This window comes from Etheostoma cragini, chromosome 11 (assembly GCF_013103735.1).
Source record: "Etheostoma cragini isolate CJK2018 chromosome 11, CSU_Ecrag_1.0, whole genome shotgun sequence".
NCBI lineage: Eukaryota > Metazoa > Chordata > Actinopteri > Perciformes > Percidae > Etheostoma > Etheostoma cragini.
In genome coordinates this window covers 10433808-10455540 of record NC_048417.1, presented here as the reverse complement: position 1 = coordinate 10455540, position 21733 = coordinate 10433808, and positions in this window count along the sequence as shown.

Below are 21733 nucleotides of genomic sequence, written 5' to 3'. Positions count from 1 at the left end.
AAGATTGTTGCAGCGGAACCCCGGGTTTCATCATGCCAGAACCCATTAAACACAGATGAATCCTAAAGTGCACTCTGTGAAAATGATATATTTTTTATAAGTTTGAGGTGTAATCAGTTTGACCAAACGTCTTCTGCTGATGAAATTTGATGGTTTACAAAGTCCATGAAGTCATAGTAACTATGTGATGAGAGGAAAGATGGCAGATAAAGACGACCACATAAATTACTCAATGTCTTCTTCTTTTTTATCAGGGACACTTTTCTTTCATTTCATCTTTAACTTCTTGTCCCAGTGGTGGAAAGTAACTAAGACCATTCACTCAAGTACTGTACTTAAGTACATTTTCAAGGTTTCTTAATTTGAGTATTTCCATTTTATGCTACTTTTATACTTCTACTCACTACATTTCAGAATGAAATATTGCAGTTTTTATTTTTTCAGATTTAGATTTTACATACAGTATAACAGGCTGAAATAAAATACAATGCATTGTTAAACATTAGACCTGTGAGTCGGCCCAGGTGTGAGTCGGCCCAGGTGTGAGTCGGCCCAGGTGTGAGTCGGCCCAGGCGTGAGTCGTGAGACGACCTGCAGAGCTTGCTAAAGCGATTCCAACGAGCGACAGTGGTGAGGTAAATGGCAGGAAATATCGAGGTGTGAGCCGCAAAGTCTGTTGTACATTGCCACTGCAAATTTTCCATTTGCATTGATTGAGTTAAAGGCCAAAACGCACCCACGTTGATTATAGCACCCCCTTATGGCCGATCTTCACCAAATTTGGTACAGAGCCTCAGAGTGGCATGTTGATAAAAAAATGCGTTTGATAAACGGCACCACCCCACCATGAACAGTTTAGGCTTTAGAAACCGTTTTAAAAAAGGCAGAAAAATCCTAATCCTTAGGTAAACAATAGGGTTCCACAGCTCCACTGGATCAGTGAACCTTGCAAATGCGGTTCCCAATCCCCCCGGGTTTGGACCGCTAAATACTTAAACTTCCACAGTTACTGTAAACACGTTCTGTTCTGCATTAAAAAATTAAAGGTCTGTCGCTCACACTTGTCTTTAATTAGTGTGTCATCCTCATTTTCTTGCTCTGGTATCTTTTATTCCCATTTTGCAACCACAATCCCTTTTCCAGGTCTTTTTCTTCCCTCTTGGTTTGTGAAGGATGCTTAGGATAGAGGAGAAAGGGTCAGGCAAACTGTCCTTACTCTGCTTTTGTCATTACAGATTTGTCATTCCTTTTCTTCGTTTTATTGCTTTTCAACACATCATCAGCACCACCAGCCAACATGTGCCATGTAGCCGAAAAACAGTGTCAGGGATGGGTACATAAAACGGACACACTTACACATCCGATTCAATATCCGATCAGTTGATGATACTGAAGGATATAGTTGTTTTTCCTTTTAATCTACAAGATGAATTGCCCCTACGCTCCCTGCAGAAGGATCACCTTCACTCAGGTGGAAAAACAATCACCAAAATCTGAAACTGACATGTTAAAATTTAAAGATCATTAACTTTTTTCTGTAGCCTCATGGGTTTCTTTCTTCCTGTAGGTGCAGGCGATTGGAAAATGTTTGCTGCCACAGCCAAGAGCAGAAGGTCTTTCACAGCTCAGTCAAGTGTGTGCAATTCTCCCCAACAGGACTGGTTGTGATTTTGAGTATGGAAAAAGACAATAATTTAGATTTTTTTCCACTCACTTTTTCCAATCTGTTGATGCCATCAATGGAGTGGCTTATTAAATTACAGACTTCCATACCAGGTCAGAGCAGTTTGAGGATGAAAATGTTGCAGACACATATTCTTACTACTCTACTTCATGCCACACCATCGAAATCCTGTTCCTCTGTCTTCAGTACATCACCACATTTCCTATATTCTTATATTCTATTACCGCCATACTGATACACTTATTGAAAGAATGCCTCTGACTTCTGACCCTGTTCCATTTTTGGAAATGTATTATGTGCCTGTCAGACTGTGTGGTAGTGCAGTAAGTCTGGTTTTCCTGCCAGCCAAACAAGCTCTGCTCTGCATTCTGTCACAAACTGGAAAATATGATGTATGGAAATATTCTTCCTAATAGTCACAGTTTCTCAGAGGTTACAGGCTCATTCAGTTTCACTTATGCATCCACTGTCTGCACACACACTTTTTCATGTGTAGAAAATAGCAGATCCCTCTGACATGTTGCTGATAATAATATGAAGTCATACATTTCATATCTAAACCAGGTATAGACTCAAATGCACAAAAGCAAAGGACCAGTACACAAGAGGGTTTAGCATAAACCAGGTAACAGTGTCCAAATCCCAGTCCAAGAGCAAGGTCAAAATACAGAAGTCAGATAAGGCAAAGGTACAAAATTCCTACAGCTAGAGAAGTCAAACAAGCGAGGGTATAGAATGGTGAAATGTTGACACAAATGTACAAGACAATCTGGCAACTAAAGCTAGAGAGAGGGGTACATTTACTAAGGAAGGTGGAGAGACACATTTAAAATACATTAGTGCGGGCCAGGTAATCATACAAGTAGGAAAGCAGACAAAAATTGGAAGATGAAGTGATCGGAAATGAGACACAGAGTACATTTTAAAATAAAACCAGAAGAGGCCAAAATAATAGAGAGGGGTATAAGATGCAACAGTACCCCCCTGAGCAACCCATGTAGTATAAAAACATGAAACAGGTAAGTCTCTGCCGTCTCCTTGGCAGACACGGGGCAAACTGTGACAAAGTCCAGGAAGATGTCTGACCAAGGGGCGTTGAAGGACTGGGAGAGGCCGCAGCAGCCCCGCAGGAGAATGACTTCATTGCTGATTACTGTAACAGTTGTGTTGTTGATCAACAACTGCACAGTGTTCAAACGTTGCGTACTCTAACACAGAGCAGGTGAGCAACATATGTGCATTTTTCTGCATTAGCTGAAGAGTTTTGAAAAGTCAAAAACCTACACAAAAGACCACAGGCCAGGACCAGTAATTACTCTGTGAAAATGAGACCCACAACCACAATATGATGACATTTGATAGACAGGCCAGTGTTGTTGCCAACTGCCATGTGGCAATCAGCAAATCTTTCATTTTTGGAAAGCCCAGGGGGACAGCAGTGTTGTGGATGATGAAGCAGAAGGATTTAAGGCAACTAGAGGACAGAGAAAAGAGACAAATATAATTCATCTACTTAAAATTTGTCTCTGAGATCAGAAGAGGGCAACCAGCAGCTCAATGTGGTTCTCATTTTGTGTGCCTTTCTTTGTGTACAGTATGTGTGTGCGCCCGCTCACTTTGCCTGTGCAAGCGTGCATACTTCGTGCATATTACTATGTATGCGAGTATGCTTGACGGGATGGATCCACCATTTGAAAGATAAATAAGCCCATTACATGGGTAGGATCAGGCATGCAGCTGAGAGCTGACAGCAGATAGGATACTAGACAAATCCACAGCCATTAAATAAGAATCTGGCTCTGATTTGCCAAATCAAAAACATACAGATGTCTGCATCACCACTTTTTTCACACTTACTGCACCATTATTTCACCCCCAATAGTTTTAACAATACTACAATATAAATGTGAAGCTCTATGGAGATTTACAGTGAGTTTTAGCTAATTGTTTTGGTTTTACAGCCTGCATTTCACACTCACTGTTCTACATAGCATCATTTCAGCTACAGCAGAAAGCTGTACTCAGTAAGCTCTTAAAACTCACGGAACACACCACCTGCAAAACCCCAAACAGGCAGGCAATGTTGGCAACTATACACAGTGGAGCAATTAGCAACTATTTTACCAAGGAATCAAGCACAGAACAAAAAATAAAAAGAATATAGGAGGGACATTCCTCAGATGGCCAGAAACACAACTCCAAGTCAATGCTAATGTTGGTCCTTGTCTTCTAATAGAAAGATGGGCAAATTGCTAGGCGGCGCTAGCAAGTTCGGGAGCGTGCCTATGTTCCCACAGCCCTATGTTCCGACCTTTCTAATATTATTTTCCCCTGAAAATTAGGCACATTTAATTTTTCATATATTTGTATCAGATTTATCCCCATTTCTCCCAATTTGGGGTTAACACTAACCCTACTTTTAAGAAAAATCATTCAAAATCAATTATTTTGACAGGGCCCAGGTTACTCAGGGTGAAGTAGAAACATATTTATGATCTGTGAATAAGAGGAAAAGTATGCATGATGAAAAAACAAACTTATCTTGAGGCTCAATGAGGTATGTTATTAATCGCCAAACTATCATACACTACACTGTGTAGTTCAATCTCCATGATTCCACTAGCCAATAAGCATCTAAATGCAAAACACAGATCAGTCGAACAGGGAAGAAAGTGCATCCTTGACAATAGTTAAAACAGCAACACTTTACGTAACACATCTATGACTAAAATTACATAGCAGATGCACATCATGCTAGAGTCATTTTCCGGACTTGACACACTGAAAACCACTCACCTTTGCTTCATTTCAAGTAAAACGCCAGCATTATAATCAGTTTTTAAGTTCAAGACACATTTCTGAAATAATGTTTTATGGTGAAACATTGGCAGGCTATGAGAGTCTTGTACTGTCTACGAGTGCTGAAGAATGGGTCAGTGTGCACAGTGGAGCTAAAACAGGAGGTGTTCAGAAGCAAACCAATAAATTGTTTGGATGTGTTTGTACACAGCGCTTTATTCCTTTACTGCACTTCATCGTTTGTGTTATTGTGAGAATTAACACTGCACGTTTGTCTCTAGAAATAAAACAAACACTGTGAGATGACGTCTGTGCAGCAGCAGTTGGCTATCTGGAAAGAATTGAAGAAATAAAAGTGAAAGTTTGTGATGGCAAAGAGTAAGTTTAATGTATTTTTTTATGTTTTCTTTCCATCACTGTGACATATTGCCCCATTCCAAGGCCTGTCACTCAATGACGGGAAAATATTTTTTTAAGAAGTTTAGCAAAAGACAGAAAGAAAAGAAGGACCTCTGATTGAAGTGAGTTTGTTTTCCTGGCTTGGTATTATGATTGTTCTAAAGCATTCTTTGGTCTCAGCTTCGTCTTTGTTCCTTTGGGGGATTAAGACAAATAAACCACAGGATCAAACTAAGACACGCTCTGGCCGACAGAAGACAGGAGAGATTTGGACATATTTAGCACAGCCCAGTTCAGCAGGTGAAAGCAAAGAGGATTCCAGTGCACTGGACTGTGGAAAATAATCACCCACTCCTCATCCCATCCTTTCACACTTACTGAACATAAAGACACAGTTTCTACAGTAAATGATGTAGCAGCCTAAAAATTGGCACCTTCTAGAGAAACCTGTTGCTCCTTCTTTCCATTTTTCTATCATTTATCTGTTAAACCATCTGGACTGTGGGGTAAAAAAATTCCTCCAATGAAAAAATGATTTGAGTCGTAGTATATCAACGTGTGACAGATGATGAAGTAAGAGGCACTATATGGATACAAAGCAGTCCTTGTTCGACCTCATAGGAGATACATATAACTCTCAACAGGTGTCTTTGTAGGGTTGCATCTATTAGTCTTCATGTCAAACAGTAAAAGCTTGGAGAGCTGGTTACTGCGTCCTGTGCTGGCATAATATTCATGAACTGATAGACTGCGGGAATGACACAAAGAACAGGACTATTTAAGCCACACAAAACTATAGTTAGAAATTCTGTGCCTAATATGAAACAGAAAAAGTAAAGACAGACGCAAAATAATGTTTGTGGTGGCTTAATATATGAACAAAAAGAATGGAAATACCTCTATCTTTGCAAAAAAAGAGTTTATTAAAAATGTCTCAACACCCCAAACACTATGGCAATGCTGCTCATGCTACCGTTAAACTGGGGTATTTTAATTTATATTGGATAGAGAAGAGGCAGACTGGAAATGGGAAGAAAAAGGGGTGTGTGACATGTAACAAAGATCCCTTGCTGGGAATCGGACCAGCAACATTGCGGTTATGTGGTATGCCATAAACATTCAGCTACCAAGGCTCTCCATGTTTTACTTGTTTAATTTATTGTGTATCTGAATGTGAATTTATAAAGTAACTAAAGTTATCTAATAAATGTAGTGGAGTAACTACAATATTTGCCTCTTAAATGTAGTGGAGTAGAAGTAGAAGTAGCAAAAAATGAAAATACGTAAATAAGTAAAGTACAAGTACCTCAAAATAGTGCTGAGAATTCCGAGCAATCTTTTTGTTAATCTTGATCGCTACACCCAGTACACCCCCTGGCGCTCAGGGAATTATTGTCGGCTGCGGGAGGAGAGGAAGGCGGGGATGAAGGCTGCCTGCTCGGCTAAGGAATCTAACACACAGATCGATAATGCCAAGCCTCCTACTCACCAAAAACAGATAGATCCATCACACACAAAATGGAGGAGCTACAAATACACAAAGAACTGCTGCGTTATGATTTTCACAAAAGCCTGGCTGACAACACTTATCACTAGCAGCTAACAGCTAGAAGCTAACAGCTAGGAGCTAACAACTAGCGAGCTCTAGCTGCTAACCAAGCTACCCACCGACAAGAATAAGACAGGGTAGGTGAATTAAAACAATCTTGACCTGAAAATGTATCTTGATGCTACGTAAGGGCCCTGTTCATGTTGTACAGAGAAAAAATTATTACATTTTGTGTCTGTTAAGAGGCACAGAGGCACTCTAAAACTTGCCCCGTTTCCTGCCGTTTTAGCAGTTACTCAGGGTGGCCTGCACCAATGCAGGTATGGGTTGTTAATCGGTCAAAAGGTCTGGATGTGAGCCCCAATCAGCACGGCACTGCTACATATTGTTACTATTGTTATAAGTTAAAACACTTACGCATGTAAAGAGAATCTGAAGGAAAGCTGATGATAAGCCAGTATTGCAAAAACGTTGCTTGAGGCAGCAGAGGGATATCCTTAAACTGACAGAGAGAGTCTTGAGTCAGTGGTTTGCGGTTGTTTACTATGTTTTTAATCTCCACAAATGGCAAAAACACTCCATTCTCATCCACAACAGCTCACATGGCGAGTGGATTTTCTGCTCTACAGGGGAGGATTACAAATGATACAAGCTGGGGAAGATTTGGCTTCCACAAAAAGGCACAGAGACTGGATGCATTTGGAAAATATTCAATATGTAATGATAACTTATCTGCACCACCCTGCAGCTTCAAGAGCAGCAACAAATCATTTCAGAGAATGCAAATACATGTGAGGGATACAGTGATGGCAGACATTCTGGGTTTTGAGATGCCCAGACTCCCCAGTGAGGTCTTTTACAATCCTGCAAAGACCTTTAAACAAGAAAGACTAAACATCAGAACAATCCTACCGCAGTGAGACCCTGGAGCTGTGGACAGTGATACTTAACTTATTATTAATTACATGGTCCATAGAAAAAAATGACATTTCAGTGGTTCTGCATGTTTTGGTTTTAGCCCATTAACTGCTGTTTTACTTTCCATTTTCCAAAGCACACCAAAAGTTTTTTTTAATTGATTTTCCTAACTTCTAGGCAGTCATTGGGTTCAGTTTGCTATTATAATTCAACATGCAAAGACAGTTAATTTGTTTGAGATGTAATCCATCACAAAGAACATTTTTCTAACTTTACAATAATTCATCATTCATGTTATGTTACGATTGGGTGTTAATTTGTTTGCAGTGAAAATGTTTCCTGTTGATGCGCTCCAGGACACTTCAAGTTTGGAGAGTCATCCACTGAATACTAATCTTTATACAACAAAATTATTCAATTCACAACATCCACATTAGAGGAAGCACTACTTTGATCTGACATGTAACCCAAAGATTCACAGTTAGGTAATCCCCGTCATAAAAAAGGGAATGAAATATCGAAAAAGTCCAGGCACATTGCTGTAATTACAAAAGTTTCAAAGGTTTGTTATTGTAGCTATGTATTTAAAAACAAGACTGACTTACAGGTTTGGTTTTTCAAAAATGTCAACATCAACAGCACCGACATCAACTTCATTCTGTGTCAAGAAGAACTGTTAAGAGGAAGGGACCACAAGTAAAAGAGATTCCAGGAACAAACCCCAATTTCACCTAAACTTGCACAACCTTTTCCATCAAAAAGCACTGTTGTGAACACACACACACACTTGAAAAGCTCCCACAGTAAATGGAAATAGAAAAGGCTTCAGTGAACTGCAGATAACCTGAATACATGTGCAGCATGTGGGAGATATTCTCCATGGCAGCAGTCAGGGCCAGCTCTGTAATGACCATGCTAATGCTTGATTGCGTTTAATTTGATACAAATGAGAACATTATCCAGCAATTTACCATGAGCGATTATTACATAATACCTCACTTCATTAACAAACAGGGTATTATGACTGGCATGTCACATAAAACACAAGTGTCCTCTCTGTCTTAGTTTCTCTCAGGGGGTTGAATACACTCTCTACTGTGGAGAGGAGACGTGCTGCTGGTGCACGATTCCCCGAAAAAACTGTTGAAAGATTCCTGACAGAAACAGGCCAACATCTAATTGGGCCTAGAAAAGAGCAAAGTTCTAGCTCTCAACTCATTTTATATATTATCCATCTCTGTGTTTCCCATTAAAATAGTTTCCAGCCACTGAAAAGAGGATTTGAAACAGCCAGCCTTAGGTAGTACCTGCTGGAGCGTTTGTTAGACAGAAGAGCTGAACTCTAGACTCTGGTTCTGGTATTGGACTTTTTCCAATAACCCTTCAACCTTCCAGCTGTAAGTCTGAGTAGCATGTATTTTTTAATCCAACACACACAAAAGTCACTGCATGCAATATAGCTCTGTGTTTCAGAAAACTTATTTTAACAACATTGTGAATTATGTGCATCTATTGAATATGTTTGCTCCATGCAAGGCAAACAAACAAATCAACTCAAACCAGAAGATGATAGTCTGCAATAATTTGCCATCTGCTTTTGATAACAGATAGATTAAAGCTACTTCTTAGGTAATTCTTAAATTAAACTGATTTTGAATTCAACCAGTCTAACTGTAACTGAGGTAAGACATACATGGTATATCCATACAGACAATGTGCTGTGTGTGAAATAGGACATCAATAGGACAGATAGCAAGTAAATTCCTCAGTTACTATCTGACGTTAACATGCTTCATTCATGCCATGTTAGCAAAATCCGGAACCTATTATTTCTGAGAAAGTTCACGCATTAATCTAAGATTGCTACCTCCACTGTGAGCTTTTTAGTATCACCAGACACATGAAAACTGAGTTTAAATGACACTATTTTATTGTATCACACATGGAGACTGAGTAAGTTAAATGAAACATAAAAAAACATACATATATACGTATATCAACTGTATTAGTGTTACTAATGGATTCTATTTAGATGTAGCCATTTTCCCACCAATTTGTTGACACTTTTTGCCAAGTGGGAGATATATATTAATGGAACATGAAAGATTTTTTTTTTTCTAAAAATGAATAAATAAATAATAATGTACTCTTTCATTGTAAGTCGTTTTTCTTTGTTTGAGAAAAGTTGGTGGTGGTTTTTATATACAAGATCATTTTTCCTGCTTACAGTTTTCAAAATTCCCAATTTGGAATTACAACTATGAAACCGACTTGAAGGTTTTCTCCCACTTTTGTTGCTCATAACTATTATCTATACTGTATGGCTTTAACTTGACATTTAGCATTCCTAACTCAAACTTTAACTTTGGTGACTTTGGTGAATAAATCCGTCCTAATATTTATGCACAGATTGAATCAGACTAGTGTAATTTAAGAATCTAAGACTAGCCTGAGAATTAGACTGATCTTAATCTAGATTTACAGCAATCAACAAATCTCTGGTCAAAGCTACACAACCTTGTTTAAAGCTTCATGGACCTTCATGAAGAATTTTGGAGAAGGATGAAGGATCTCAAAATGGATATGTGGGTTTGATATATTTTCCATAATCTATGCAGTGCTGCTTGTTTAATTGCAATATAAAGCTAAATTCATTGACATGAAAGTGTATTTCCGAGCTGTACTTTATTGCTTTGATTCCAGTCCTTGACACATGTCTGGACAATTATTGCAGAGGCTGTAGAAGGAGAGGTGAGCAAAGACAGGTCTAATTGTGAGCAGGTGACCTGCAGGCGAGTGGTGGATAATTTGGAAAAATTGCCCCCACTTCCAAATACCACAGTCACCCCGACTGGCCTGTCTCCCTCGAAGGCCTTTTTAATTTTCCATAACATTCCTTAATCCACCTGGCCGAATTTGCACACACCATACCAAGACATATGCAAACATGCAAACATGCAAACACACACACACAAGCACATTCTTTCACATTTTGCAGATGGATGTGTCTGGGTAGCTTTCACTGGTGCACAATGCACGCAAACCAAAGCGTGTGTAAACAAACATTAGAGAAAGATCCAAAACAATTATAGAATCAAGGACTCAGGGGTCTAAGTTACAATCACACACACAGACACACACACACAGACACACACACACACAGACACACACACACACACACACACATACTGTAGATGCATCCTGTTACACCATGCATAATACAACATGCAAGACTGGGTTGTTTATCTTCGGTTGACAGGTTGGTGTGTAAGCCACAACCTCTTGATTACACACACTGGTTAAAGCCTTGGAAGACTTGTTTGGGTGAAAGGCCATCTGGTTTCCATATGCCTGTCAGAAACAACTCTTACTTTTGGCTGGAAAACAAGAAATATCAGCATCACTAAGTTCAGCAGTTGGCCGTCGCTTCCTGAAGAGAACAGAGAACCCTCTGATCTATCAAAACCTCAATCCCAGAGATGGATGCTTCATGAAAGTGCTGTTGCTCCCAATAATTAATTTAAATGAGTGTAGCTGAGCTTAAAAAAAAATCATGTTTTGCACCACACAGCTCACTACATGTGCATATGATTTCACTGTACACCACCCCCTATAATTTTCAATTACATGTATTTCTTCTATGATTGAGTCATTATACCTAGATTAGTTGAAAAGATTGAACTCCCATATCTGTACGTTAGATATTAAGCCAGCGGCCAGTTAGCATAGCTTAGCATAAGGACTGGAAACAGGGGGAAACTGCTAGCCTGGGTCTCTTCTTGCATTGCCAGACCTAGCTACACCGCTGTGTCAGCAATAGAGTATAGTCTTAAGCCCTGATAGCAGAGGTAGTGAGCCTGATGTCAGGCATGTGCCCAGCGATGTACATTCATTGGGTCAGACTATTTAAAAAGTAACAAAATCTGCCTACCAAAACCTCTAATGCTGCAGTTTAGTGGTAGAGTGGTCGCCTGCCAATTAGAAAATTGGTGGTTCGATCCTTGGCCCTGTAGTCCCATGTCAAAGTGTCCTTGGGCAAGACACTGAACCCCCGAGTTGCTCCCAATGCTGTGCATCGGAGTGTAAATTTGTGTAAGTGTTTATCTGATGAGCAGGTGGCACCTGGTACGGCAGCCTCGGCCATGACTGGTTGTGAATGGTTCCTATCCTATGTAAAAAGCACTTTGAGTAGTCACTGAGACTAGAAAAGCGCTTTATAAGAACAGTCCATTTATATTTATATTGAAACTGATATACACTTTCTATCTTGTTAGTTTAATCTATACAAAAAAGTGTAAAAACGACACATTGTACAATTTACACAGGGGTATGTGCAGTTATTTCTTTATGTGTTGGAGTCTCTGGTGGTTTTCTGGCAAACCAGGAAGTCACTGCACCCTGCCAAGAAAGTCTGAGACATATTTCCCAGTAAAAGCACAAATGTCATTTCTACACTTCCATAGGTGGATTTTGTTACCTTATATTCCATAAACAATGTCCAAAATCGGCCAAAAAAGGACTATTCCTTCAAATAAGTAAAACATGATGTGCCTTTATGGTCAGATCATCTGAACTGTTCAGGACAAATGACACTGTTTCAAGATTCACAGATTAGAAGTGATCACATTATTCCTCATTTCCACGAATCTGTTAACACACGAAGATTACTTGAAATCAAGTAATTGTCAAAGGTTAATAATAGTTCAGAAATATGATCTCTCCTCAAAGTTATCAAGTTTGGTCAGAGATGTTTTGTCATCCATCCAATTGGAGCCAAGCACAGTTGGGAATGTGCCAGGCTACAATATCCTTAAAGATTTCTAAAGCTAGTAAAGAAAATAAAGTACTTGGAGAGGTTGAGACAAGAGTCCGAGGCAGAGTATGAGGGAAATCAGTTTAGACGGAGTGAAAACAAAACATGGATATCTGAGAAGAGGAAAAAGTCACATGGATCAAGAGATTCTTTAAAAGAAGTACTGTAATCGTCCATGATTTAAACCATCCTCTCTTCTTAATGCCCAGAATATAATTTCTGCTTTTGATCGGTTGGTAAGCCACGATTTCCTCCTCACAGCACCTTGTGTCTAAAACCTTATTGCTGTGGATGACATACATGATGACAACAATCTCCACAGAAGGGCCAAGCAAAACAAACCAAGTGACTAAAACAGAAACAGTCGTGCAAAATCAGTACTCGGGATTCTTTCTTCACCTGCCATCTGCACCCCAAGAGACATCAAATACTTTGTCACCCTGTTTGAGAGTTTATTGCAATTGATCAGATGGAAGTCTAAATGTCACCCTTTTTTCGACAGTTTGCAGAATACGCATATTCAATTTCTTGTGGAAGATTTGTTAAGAAGGTCGATTCCACTCTCCTGTTGCTACTGTAAATGTAAAGACTTGAAACAGAAGAAAAAAGTCAATTATTAATCTGTGGCATACATGTTAATCAAATACAGCAAATACCATGCTGGTTGTCTAACCTTACATCTCTGTAGTTGTTAGATAAACAGCTCAACAAAGCTGGATGAGCAGTTGTGACACAGCTAATTATCCTGGAGGAACATTACATCCAGGTTTTTAGATAGACTTCCTGCCTTCAGGCCCCCCACTGCTGTCCATTAATTTCAGCATGCTACAAAGCGATCACAGACTGGCTTCATTGTTTATCAAAGTTACATCGATGCATGGTATTACAGTTGCAAGCTAGGAATGTTATAGAAAACCTTCCTTGAGATTCAAATCAAGGACAATATCTTAAATGCAAAACAAACCACCAAACTCAAGTTGTCCTTTTCCTGTAATTGTGTGCTTTCACTACTCATTGTTTAGCATGAGTTTACGAAACTGCTGTAGTATTGTGGCTTAAGAAATTGGACTTCATTTTCACTGTTATGGATTGTGTTGTCCACGCTTGTGGTCTCCACAAGTTAATCATCATAGTGTGGTGAACTTACCAGAAAAATGTGTCTGATTGTAAGGTAGGAAATTCACATCAATCTCTTAGTATTCTTTTTTTTATTTAAAAAAAACAGCAGGACAGTGAAAGGATCATTCATGTGTGGACCGGTTGGTATTTACTCTTTTATTTAGTGCTGCTTTAAAATACATAAGTTGACCTACTGCCATTCTCCAAATTACCACCAAAGCTGTGAATATTTTCAGAAAGTTGAGTAAAAGCTAATTATGGAGGCTCTGAGCACAAAAGTATCATCTCAAAGGGTCTGTGTTTGGCTCAACTTCTTGATGATGATGAACAGTCTGATGGTTCTGCTACTGTCTTCTGTTCACAGACTTAAATTAGACGCTCCAGCTGCTCCTGCTCTCTCTACATGAGCAGAGGGCCTCAGAGGGGCTTTTGGACTTCTCTGGTTTCTACACCTGCACACTGTCTCAGACTGTTTTCCTTTTCCACACAGTGTCTGTCTCGTCCAATTAATGCCTTGTTGCTCTTGCCAGCAAGTCAAGAGTCACACTTGGTTAGAAATGTACAATGATAAACTGTGGCCAATCACAAACACCAATTTTGATAATAATTGAGGGCAGGGGTGGGAACTAATAAAATTACTACTATTAAAATATAGGGTGATGAAGTGATATAGAGACTAGTTCTGTTCCAGAAGTAACATTTAACATCCCATTGATATTTGTAAGGGAGAAACTAAAAAAATCATCTTTGGAGCAGTATTCCATGCTTTATACAAGTTTATGTGCAAGGTTTTAGACATTGGCAATTACAGCCAGGATGTTGGTGACTTTACGAGCATTGGTGACTTTTACAGATATGGATGAAACCATGTTTATGTAAGTAACTGCACTGCCTGGTTTGTGCGTTTCATGGGAAGTGCAGTTTTTTGTGTGCTCACAAAGTAATCGTTTTGATAGAAGAAATTACAAAGGTTTGAGTGCTGTAGCGGATGCTGATTTGTCTTGCATGAAATATGGAAAGTAAACCCCAGGAACACACTTAATTTTTTCAGACAGTCCAATGAAAAGATCAATGAGAGATTTCAATAAGTTACAGAAACTAGAGGCTATCCCGGACATGAGGTTATGACTTCAGCTCTTTATGGTCTTGCACAAGCTGCCAAAGTCACCAGTCCAACGTCTGGGTCAATGTGGGGAACAGCAGCCTTGACTTTCATCATTTCTCATCTTAGTCACTGTGTTGTCGAAATGATAGAGAATTGTTATTCTTCACTGAAAACCGGCCAAAGAAAATAAGTTGGGACGTTTATGGCTTTGATCTAAATTTGTCCAGGATATTGTCTTGTCTTTCCTCATTAACAGTCAGCATGGAGCAGGCAGATTTGCAACCAAAACAACAACGATCTCCAGATGATCTCATAAAACAAACACTCTATCTTCTCTTTATCTCATGAACAGAGAGCGTGTAGTTATCATAAGGGAGTAAGAAGTCTTTAATTTTACGTAACACTGTGGTTAAAACAAGCTAATGTGAGTTACATCAGTTTGTGAGCTTAATGGATATGTGACAAATTTTTTCCTAATCCAGAAAAAATATTCCTGTCCCTCACTATAAGCTGAAGTGTTGACGGGTCAGGAGAGGTTTCCCTGCAACATTCATTCTCTGTGATGAACGGTTTGTTCCCACCCTGCTGAGGTCTCGGCTGACAGAAGGTCTGGAACAAGACAGCTGAGATCATGTTATTCACACTTTTGATTTAGCAGTTCCAGTGCAGTTATAAATAATGGCAAGCAGTGAATGCTCCATTATGCCCATAAAATAGCGACGGGGCATGATTGGAAAAGAAAAGAAAACTAATATTCATTTTGTATTTCAATGGGGGGGGGCAATAGGGACAAATGCCTCATTGCATCAACTGTCTTGGTATATTATACTGTAGGTCAAGTGTTTGTACAACACAACAACATACACCAAATCAGAAATATAACATCTGCCAAACTTCCAACTGATACTTGCTGATAAATAGCCAACTGGTTAGTGTTGCTGCCAAAGAACCTGGTCTGAATCTATCCCTGTTTGAAGAGAGATGACAATAAGACCTGTTTTTGATTTTAAGCTTCACTCTTCACACATGGAAATGTATTATATCAATCAATTTGATAAAGGAGAAAATAATTCCTGCAGGGTAATAAATAGTAGAAACATTGCTGCATGATGAGTCTACAGTCTGATTTAGCAGTGATTCCCAATCAGGGGTACGTCTGCAGATGCAGGAGGTATGTGAAGTTTGTGGTCCAGCTCAATTCATTTGAAAAAAAATAAATTACAATTAGATTTAAGAGAAAACTTTGTTCAAAAATTCAGACAGCAATGCATGTACACTCCATTGCAATCAAGAGTGTGCAAAACCTACTTAGCAAGCTAACAGAGAAGTAGAACTATGCATACAGTAAATGGCTTTAAATGGTTAGCTAATGGACAAATTGGGAAATATCTAAAGGGTAATGGTAAAAAGTTGAAATATTGAAATAGAAAGCAAGTAATGGATAAATGTTAGACATGTTTCCTTCTGCTGCTTGAAGTGGTATTACAAATGCAAATTTTATTGAACCAGCCTAAACACTGACTGTTCAATTCTAGGAATAAAGTGTAGTAATATAATAATTCATGTAATAAATAGTGTTAAGCGCTATGCAGTTTAAAATCAATTCAAAAAGGAATTATTGGTGGTGTAAATGAGGGGGTACTTTATTATTTGTAAGAGGCTATGGGAGCACGTTGGACAAAAAAAAGGTTGGGAACCACTGGGAAAAGTACATTTCATTACAGTGCCATATTGGACCTGAAAGGACGCCAACTTTTACCTGAATCTTGATCGCTATATATCTCCAGGTACTGTTGACAGGAAAGAAACAAAAAACTAAAAGGTGTGCTAGCAGACTGGAGTTGCTGGAGCTAATAGCTAGAGGTCCCAGTTAGCTAAAATGACAGATGTGGCGGAATAAGCTAAAGAGTGCCTTTAAGCCTCTAAACAAACACAATGCAATTAAAATGTCCGTGCTTCAAGCTGGCCTTAACAATGTCTCCTGCAATTATATGAACAATGTTGGGGTGGGTCCGCTGCTGTTTGTTTATGGTGTTCAGCAGGAGAAAGAGCACCATGTTTACATTGTTGTTGGGTGGAATATACACAGCCGTGACGATCACTGCTGTTAGCTCTCTCTGTAGTAAAAAAGGCCTACATACATGTACACAAGGTCAGGGGAACAGTGTTATATCTATAATTGTCCTGTTATTACACCAGTTCTCATGCACGTAGATACAGAGGTCCCCACCTATCCCAGCAGAGCAGAGTGCTACCTAGTACTCAGAGACCGGAGCGATGAAGATTAAGGTAAAAATTGGCCGTGTTTCCCCTGCATTCTACCTCGGACAGCTCTGTCTCGCATGCTAATGGCATCACACTCATCTCACACACAGACACACAGACATAAAATACTTCCCAATAGGATAACTGCTCATCCCAGAACATCTGTGTGGTATAAATCACCCTTAGAGAGAGGTTACATCACCAACCACCAGGCCTTAGAGTGACAGATAGAGAAGCCCTTGGCAGTGACCGCCAAGCAAGAGAAAAGAACTTAACGATCACAAACTGCAATACATCACTTTTTAATTGCCAAAACACTAAAATTATGCTTCTAGTGGGGATTTTGGGATGAAAAGTAGAAGCAGGCGGAAAAATAGGGTGATGCAAGGGCATGCTGAAATCTCCATATGCATTTAGCATAAACACCATTATGCTAAATTATCTCCAGAGGTCTGCACTGGCTGCTATGTGCCTACTCTTATAACTTGCATTATATAATGCACGATAGGAAGTGCAAACTGTACTTTGAAATTGGCTTTAGCTCATCTATGCCCTGTGATTTGTTAGGCCAGTATTAATAAAACTTACAAGAATTACACTCTAAAAAGTTACAAATAAAACCAAAAAAGACCAACATTATGTTTGACTGCAAAAAAGGAATAACTAAATGTGATTTCAGCTACAGCTGTTTTTACCCTACACCTGCCCCCTTTTTCATTCTTTTTAAAGAAACAATCTTTGCATTTCACTCACTGCAAAAACAGGTAATTTAGATTTTTTTACCAAAGTTATGTATACATAATATAGTACTGTAAAAGATAGAGTAAACAAGGTAACAGACACTTGCCTATTTACACATCTATCAGATAAGAGAAACATTAGCAGAAGAGCAACATTAGCATTCATTTGGAGTTTGTAGACACCTGATGGACTCTACCTCTAGCTCTGTTGTGGTCTCTTGAGGAAAACATATTTTGATAAATGCTGTGTGTTTAATAATGGGCAGTTTTGGGCCTGTGGCAAAGACTATCAGGCCTGTTGGACTCAGGAAAAGAAAATTATGACTTGCACACCCCTATCAGCCAGTGAACTTCTGGTCAACCGTTACATGCACTACATTGCTAGTGAGGCACGTGGGCTGAAAACAGAGCAGTAATCCAGCAACGTGCCTTGTCTAATTCTTTCTCCCTGGATTCGATTCGCTCTCCTCTTCTCCCTCTGATACACACCCACATAAAAAAACACATACAGGAGATATTAATGGGTTCACATTGGCTTAGAAAGAAAATACATTGTCATGAGAAATAAAAGGAAATGATGGGAGGAGGGGCTGGTGTGAAGGAGAAAGAGGAGAATATTCTATACCAAAGAGATGAAAGTGGTAATAAAATGATCATATCACTCCTTGGAAAGTCAAAGATGACTTGCCATGTGCCATAACTTCTTCTTCTTCTTGCAATAAAACTTCTAATCTATTGAAGCTGGTGTGCCTCTAAACAAACCCATCCAAACAGCTGCTGTTTGGTACTTGTAAGTAAGGTCACATTCAGAGATACCAGCTTCCCAGTACACAAACTTGTTTCATGTTGCACAGGTACCCTAAGACAAACTCCATAGTTTCAGTTTCTGCAGTTAGTTATCTGGTTTCACAGCCAAATTGTAAGGGGCCTTCCCGCTGGCTCTGTCATCTATCTCCTCATAAATCACGAGACTTTTATAAGACACTTAACAAGAGTCTGCACAGAAATAGGGGAATGAGCTGCAGAATTATTGAGATGTCACATAACACCTCTGAAGGTTTATTAATATAATTACATGATGTTGTTGATGTTGAGGTAGAGGCTCGAGGAATTAAAAAGACGTGTTTACTTACAAATTTAATTTATTTTTGATGTAGTGGGGATTACTTAGTGTCAAATGTCTATTCATCTCTAATCCCACTTGGAGGCTATCCAAACTACACAGATTTCTATACTTATACATAAGCTCTCACTTCCTGTCTCTCTCTCACAATCTCCCCCCCCCCCCCCCCCCCCCCCCCCACACACACACACACACACACACACACTTGAGTCATGCAAATGTGAACTTAGTTCTGATCAAATCTAAATAAAAAAAGCAGGCTTTTATCAAGTTGAGATTGTTGCAGCTGTCATCTGAGTGCAGACAAACAGATGCATGGCCCTCTTGTGGATGCACAAGTTCAGACACATCTAAAAAATTAAAAAAACACAGATCCTCACTTCCTGTCAGCTAAGGCTGATGTTGTAAACAAATGCAGATTGATAAATTAATTTATAATAAACCTAAAATAATTGTGCAGATTCTAATGCCTTCCAGAAAGAAAACATCAATAGATTTGACTGTTTACCCCTGCTCATAACTGCCATCACGGTCAGAAGAAAAGAGATATATACAGTATATATATATATATACATACATATGTGTTTATTTTTTTAAAGGTTCATTTAGTCATTTTCATTAAGGCTCCAACAGTGGTGAGGTCTCTGGGATGCCCAAACAATAAAGGAGTAACGCAAATTTCATCTGAATACAAGTTTTTTTCCAGAAATTGGTTGCACATGCTTTTGTTATCATAAATTACACCCCCGGAAACTTGGCAGCAACAGAAGTCTGAAGCTTTTCTCACAAAGTCAAACATAATTTCACATAGTCAAGACCATCCTCCACCAATGGGACTTTTCATCTGATCCTCACTCCTCGACCAAAATAATCTTCAAGCATGAAAACATTAAACTTCAGTCCGGCAGCATGCAGTAATGATTTCTTCCCTCACTTAAACCCACCGCCATGAACTGCAGTGACAACTTCACGCTGGTGAACGATCCAAACAGAGCCATTTAAAGCAAACACACCCTCCTGTTCTGTCACCAAGGTGCTTTGGATTTCTAATATTAAATTAAATTATATGACGCCATTACTGGCCACCAACACACCCGCTGATATCACCAAACCACACCAGATATAATCCAAACCTCTGGAACAATCCTCCTGCTAAAACAACAAAAGAAACTGCAGCTGCATCCAATTTTTTACATGCAATACAATAACACAATGTTCATACTAGTATTGTTTCACCAGAACAATGCCATGTGACACACAATGTCCTTTACTTCTGCATAAGCGTGAAATTACAGTCTGGCAAATGTGAATAAAGTGTGTGACGCAGGTTGATTACTGAATACACTCTTAGACACTGTCATGGCCACAAACGGGCTTATAATCCATACCTGCTGTGGCTAATATTTTCAAACAGCATAGCAGATAAAGCCAATATGTCAATGGGACACTAAGAGAAAGACCAAGTCTCTTCCCACTTTGTCTGTTGTTTTGACAATGACAATATGGTACAACCCCTTCCTCGAGAGGTGGTGGTGGACGGACTTTGATGTCTTTCGACAGAGCCAGCCTATCCGTTTACCTCTGTGTCTTTATTCTAAAATAAGACAACTGGCTGTTGATGTGATATTAAGTCATATCCCTTTCTGACTCTCTGGAAAAAAAGCAAACAAATATATATTTCCCAAAATGTCAACCAATTTCTTTAATTAAAGTGAAGAAATATTATCAGCAAAATATTCTCAAAGGATCAAGGGTAAAAGTTTTTTTTCTTGTAGAATAGCCACATAAGGCATTGTATTAAATTTATGTATAACATTATTGTTTAAGATCTATATTTTATGTAAGCAGCAATTTGTTGTTACAGGTCAAGGCAGAGCTACTGTTGGGTCACTTTTTATTTGCCAACAAAACATCTTATTCAAAGGTTTATAGTACGTTTTCTAACTGAAATCTTAATCTGAACAGTACCTACAACTGAGTAGTAGTAAAAAGTTCCATATAATGGAGATCATCAAGAACAGTGGTTAAGTAAATGTAGTAAGTTACATTTTACCACCGGACCAGAGTCTGCATTTGATATAAAACACTTTATTTAGTATGTTACAATTTGTTATTTGTAATTTACACTGCTGCAAGGTATGATAACACTGTTAAAATGTTGAAACAGTTATCAGTATAAAAAGAATGTGTTCATATATTTAAACATTTGAGACACACATGATTTACATCGAACAACTGCATGGGATGATTGGCCGTTTGTCCAGGTGGAAGAGGGAGGATGTTGACAGACTGTGTGCAGACAAAAAAGCATCCAAATAAAAAACAACTGAATATGCAGACTGAAAAAGGCATGAGACTGTTAGAATGGCCTGTTTTACAGATGTTTGTCGCTTGTGTAGACCTCTAAAAGAAGCGCAGAGGACAAGAAGCATGTAATGTAAACAAGACGATAGGACATGATCTACGTGTCTGATTTGGACGTCACACTGGACAACAACAAGCGAAAAACCTACAGATCATAATCAGTTGCAGCTGTGGGGGTCCACTCAGGGGAAAAGAGGGATCAAGCACAAGAAGTCCAGAGAGAAACATATGAGAACACCAAAAAATACACTGGATTGAGTCTGTCAGAAGGTTTCAGATCGAGGAGCAAGATCATGGCCAAATAAGTAGTCACAGGGTAGATTTTTTTTTTTTTAATTGTTGGTAGCCCTGAGGTTTTTTCAGCAGGAGACGCAGCTGGAGGTTGTCTTTCCAAAGACAATGTTGTTTATCAGCTTGGTTTCCCTGGTTTACCTGTACTTTCAGGTGCATTCCATATACCATCTAAAAGCAGACCATTTGATCAAACCCTTGGCCTGCTTGTCCCAGAGCATTTTTCCACTGAGATGTGTTTTCACTTATATCTCAATCCCAGGGCTATAGATGGTTCATGCTCTCTGCCTTTCTCCCATCACCACTGTTTCACTTTCTCATGTCTACCACGCTGTACATTTACAAACATACACACCGAAGCTTCTGGTTAAAGGGACAGAAAAAATCAACTACCATGAGTAAAATAGCTGGATTAACGTTCAGATGTTGAAAGGCTGCTTTTATATTAATTTACTGTAATAATTCACAAGCATTACCTCTGACCACCTTAACATAATAGTTTTAAATTTTGGGAGAAACGTTTGCTTTGCTTTCTGGCAGATTCAGATGGAAAGATTGATTCCA